This window comes from Triticum dicoccoides, chromosome 5B (genome assembly GCF_002162155.2).
Source record: "Triticum dicoccoides isolate Atlit2015 ecotype Zavitan chromosome 5B, WEW_v2.0, whole genome shotgun sequence".
NCBI lineage: Eukaryota > Viridiplantae > Streptophyta > Magnoliopsida > Poales > Poaceae > Triticum > Triticum dicoccoides.
The window spans coordinates 61,537,760-61,542,906 of NC_041389.1; the positions used below are offsets into that span (position 1 = coordinate 61,537,760).

The window sequence follows — 5,147 nt, forward strand, 5'->3', positions numbered from 1 at the left end:
CAAGAAAAAAATTATATGTTTGTCCCTTAATTTTTTGTAGAGTCTAGATTTGGTTTCTCAACTCTTTTCTTTATAACTTGCACCCTCAAGTATTGAAACCGGGCAAGGTTCGTCCCTCGTCTCGGTTTTGGCCGGTTTTAGTTCTTAATCAACTCGGTTTTGACCAGTGCTAGCTCAAATTTCCGTACTTTCTTCAAGGTCGTGTATTTTCTTTTTAAATCCATGATTTTTTTTAAAAAATCATGTCTATTTTTATATCCAAGTATTTTTTTTTCAAATCCGTGCATTTTTCAAGTTCCTGCATTTAATTTTAAATTCAAGTACTTTTCTCAAGTTCGTATTTTTTCAAACTCACACACATTTTCAAATGCGCGTACATTTTTTCAAGTTCGCCTTTTCCGAATCCGCCTACTTTTTCTAAATTCGTGATATATTTTCAAATTTATGAACTTTTTCCAAATAAAGAACGTGAATACGAAAAAAAGTACATGGATTCAAAAAAAATGCAAACGTAGAAAATGTATGTGGGTTTTAAAAAAAGTGCGTGAAACTTACAAAATGTTCGTGAATTTGAAAAAGTATGTGAATTGAAAAACAATACCTGAAGTTGGAACAAGTAGGTCGACTTGAAAAAGTAGATGAATTTGAAGAAACATGGATTTGAAAATTTTACCTAATACTTTAAAAAGTTCATGAGTTTGAAAAAAGTATGTGAACTTGAAAAAAAATACGTGAAGTTGGAAAAGTAGGCGGGTTTCAAGTTATCTGTTTTTGAAATTGAGGGACCAAGTCTAGACTCCACCCAGAATCGAATCGAGAGACAAAAGGTATATACTTTTCTCAATGATCAACGAAAAGTTCAAATCCTCAGTAATTACTAGAAATAAGACCACACACAAATAAAATAAGACGGGTGTTTTAAGCCAGACAAATAGAAGACACCACAGGTAGTAATCACGAGAAATAACATCACACCAAAGTTTGGGCGACTTAACGACAGGCACGGACTGCCGTGACCGTGACTGCGCCGTCGCTCGCTCCGTCACAAGGATGCATCACCGTAAGCTGTCTCACTCTGCGGCGTATCCTCGGATGTTTCTACGCCCGCACTAAACTAAATGCATGCAGCACCAGTAGAGTGTTCCATTGGTCCACGTAGCCGGAGCCCGTCCGCTGTATCGCCGTTCTCTGATGCATGCAGATAAAAGTGAAGAGAGAGGAAGGAAGTACTCCCTCCATTCCACAATGTAGTGCTTCCTCTACCTCCGTGCTTTAACTTTGACCGTAAATTTAACTACCAAGACCGATTGTGGCGGGAGCAAAAATTATATCAGTGAATTTGTATTTAAAAGAAGTTTTCAATTATATAATTTTTTCTTCCATCGCAGTTGGTCTCGTTAGTTAAATTTATGGTCAAAGTTAGACCTCGGAAAACGCGGGCGCACTATATTTTAAAATAGAGGGAGTAGTAGATAGCCTGCTCGTTCGCATTGCGTGCGGCCACGGCTTTGGCAGACTGCGGCGTGCTAGGGAAATACGTACTACTACAGTAATGGATCCGGATTCGTCGGGACCGCTGGAAATCCTGCATTGATTTATAGGCTGACCTGCCTGCAGCCTACTCTACTCGTGTGATAGGAGAAAGACCGGCGTGTTGACAGGAAATTAAATGTGCTGGCTCGGCGTGCTACCGTATCTCTACCCCCATCACGCTCCTCCCTGCTGTGTTACTAGTATAGGAGAAAGACCGGCGTGTTGACAGGAACTAGCTGAGCGTGGTTTCAAAAAGTTGTACGTACTACTCTGTGCAGACGAAAATTTGAATTTTCTCGCCTAGTTGAACTACCTGTGCATGAACCAAACGTTAGTTGATTTTTCCTTCCATGGGGGCCCTACGACTTCGGGGCCCTGTGCGATCGCACAGGTCGCACACCCTTGTCGACGGGCCTGACGTCACCGGTTGGTTCACATTTATTTATCGATATGGAATCGCCCGGTTCCGGTCAGACATGGACGGCAGGCTGCATACGCCCTACTAGGCGAGACGGTGCACACTTCCGTCTGCTAGCCAGTACAGCTGATGGTGGCGTGTTGACAGCTCTAAAAGAAATTCATTTACTCCAGAGATCATGTCATCATTTATTTCCGGTGAAAAAGTTTTTGGGGCAGCTGCTTCCCATCCATCACTCGGTGCATATCTGGTGATACGGCCCAGCATATGCTCCCCTGCTCCAGAACAGTCTGGTGCGTTGGATCTGGACTCTAGGGACAAGATGGAGCACACTGACTTCCTTCTGAAAAATATACAAGAAAGAACCTTGGTTATGCTGCAATTCAGGGACAGGTGCACATCTGTTCGTTCTATAGGTCTCCTTCAATTCCATTTACTGGAGCCACATCAACTTGTCTAGTTCTTGGTAGTAGGAAATATTGGAATTTTTATATTTGTGGGAATATAGTAGCTTGTATTTAGGGGAATATAGAAATTTTTGTAGCGCCACAACATTTGCAGCCAGGCTTTTCAAGATCATTTGTAGCCCAAGTTTTGACATGAGGAACAAGCATCTTACGAGGTGCGTTCACAAGCAAGAATGACAGTCTCACAAAAATTTATAGGTCTACAGTAGTAGAAAACAGGGCTTTGGTTCAGGCCGGGTTAGCCCATTAGTCCCGGTTTTCAGTCCAGAACCGGGACCAATGGGGGCATTGGTCTCGGTTCGTGAGCCCAGGGAGCCGGCCGGGCCACGTGGGTCATTGGTCCCGGTTCATCTGGACCTTTTGGTCCCGGTTGATGGGATGAACCGGGACCAATGGGCCTCGCTCCTGGCCCACAACCATTGGTCCTGGTTCACACCTCAAACCGGGACTAAAGATTAGACCTTTAGTCCCGGTTTGAGGCACGAACCGCGACTAATGGGGTTGAGACCTTTAGTCCCGGTTCGTGCCACGAACCGGTACTAAAGATCCCATTTTCAAACTCTACCCCCCCTCGATCGCCTTTTCAGTTTTTTTAAAAAAGAAAATGATGGAAATGTCAAAAAAAATAAAAGAAAATAAGTTTCCCATGTGATATGTGGTCTAGTTGTTGGAAAAATTTGCAAATATGAATTTTGACTTTATTTGCAACCCCGTTAAACATTTTCAAAATCCTCAAAAACCTATAGAAAAAAAGTTACGGGGCTTTTAAGATTTAGAGTGAAAAAAATCGAAAAAAATTCAAACAGTGGGCAAACTGTGGTCAAACAATGGTCAAACTAATTATTCTAGAATATTAGTGTTACTAATAATTATTTCAGTTATTTCAATTTTGGTCAAATCTGGTCAAATTGTGGTCAAACAATGGTCAAACTAATTATTCAAGAAATATTAGTGTTACTAAATAATTATTGTTTTTTAAAACAATAGTTTCAAAATAAAACTATGAAATGTGTCACTTCATGCTCAAGCAAAATTCCTGAAGGTTAATAGGATTGACATCTTAGTATTGTCAGGAAAACAACAAGTGCAGACTTGGAGCGAGGGAGAATAGAACCCGGAAGTTAAGCGTGCTCGGGCTAGGGGAGTGGGAGGATGGGTGACTGTTCGGGAAGTTCGATGATTTAGAATGATGAGGGGTGATTAGAGGATAAATTGAGAAGTGATGAGGGGTGGTGATTACAAACTAGAGGTTAAAATAATTCAGAAATTTAAAAATAAAAAAAATTCAAAAAAAATCATAAAATTTCCTTTAGTCCCGGTTGGTGTTACCAACCGGGACTAAAAGTGGAGCTCCACGTGGCCGCGCCCTTTAGTCCCGGTTCTGGATTGAACCGGGACTAAAGGGAGAGGCATTAGTATCGACCCTTTAGTCCCGGTTCCAGAACCGGGACTAAAGACTCTTATGAACCGGGACTAAAGGCCCTTTTTCTACTAGTGCTAATTGTTGATTTTGTCATGCAGGTGTGCTTTTGTGCCCGGCACTTGATGGTGTACGAGGAGAGTAACGACTCATAGAGTGGACTGTAGTTAAATTGTTTAGTTTAGCTATGTGAATCTGTGAATTAAAATGGTACTCTTGTAAATTTATATATTGTATGATCACCGTGTGGTACTCTTGTGAATTACTAGTACTAGACAAAGATGTCAGCATGTGCTGCACCTTCATTTGTTGATGTGCTTTTGTTTTCAGCGATCTTTTGGTGCTATGAATGAATTCTCCGTACTTGTCGTGTGATCAGATAGTCTCATTACCATTGTTTGGCTAAAGTCCTGCTTTCAGGATAGTGAGCGCTGCAAAATGGATGCCAATACATTTTCTTCTGCTTATACTTTCCGAGCAGCAAATTCTGGAAAACGATTAGCACGTCCGATCTCTTCTTTGCATTACAGTGAATAAATCTGTTGCAGAAACAAATTCTGTACATGTAGTTGCAATGTCCTTCTAATAATCTGGTGCAAGTTTGCTTAATCTGCCCCTTTTGATATACACTGGATGTTGGCAGCGACCTAGCAAGATGCTCAGTTCAGTACAGAACATATGTCTGGTTGAGTACATAATCTGCTGTCGAGGACAGAGTATGGAGATCTATTGTGGGCAAGATGCGAATGTACCAAGGGGGTGTATGTAAAAAAGATAAGTGAATTGATCTTACCCCTTCCATGCAGATCCAACGCACCAGGAGATCTTGTAGCAGCGTATCATGGGATGAACCGTAGCACTGGATATTTTCCCTCCATCACTCGTCAAATCCTAGAGCTAGCTGGTACGTATACTAGGGTGCACAATGAAGCGCGGGATAGTCGACCGGGCGGGCGTCCAAAGGAAATGGAAATCAGTATTACTACGTGTCCTGAATTTGACCACGATCACGGACCAGGTTAGCTTCTGTTTAGTGCTTGTTAAAAGTGTTACTAGTACTAGTCCCACTAATGGTTTCTTTTTTGTCACAGAAAAATCCAACAACATACTAGTACTATTTTGTGTGAGCCACAACCAACGACACAGCACGCATGCTACTTCCTCCAGCTGGGTGCATATATAAATTATTAATTAAATGGTGAGAGCACGTCTGTACAGTATACAGGAGGCGTGCCTCATGCATGCCTGGTTTCCTCCGTGTGAAGCTCTATGAACGAAAAATGTGCACTCATCCTGCATTTTGTATATC

At 41.8% G+C, this 5,147-nt stretch overlaps 1 long non-coding RNA gene across 1 annotated transcript; it reads right to left on the bottom strand.

Moving 5' to 3' along the window:
* Positions 1 to 4,329: 4,329 nt before the first annotated feature.
* Positions 4,330 to 4,711, bottom strand: LOC119305662. Its single transcript, XR_005148731.1, has 2 exons — positions 4,632 to 4,711; positions 4,330 to 4,485 (listed from the first exon to the last, which is right to left on the bottom strand). It is a non-coding gene; the product is annotated as an uncharacterized LOC119305662 (long non-coding RNA).
* Between the last annotated feature and the right edge of the window lie 436 nt (positions 4,712 to 5,147).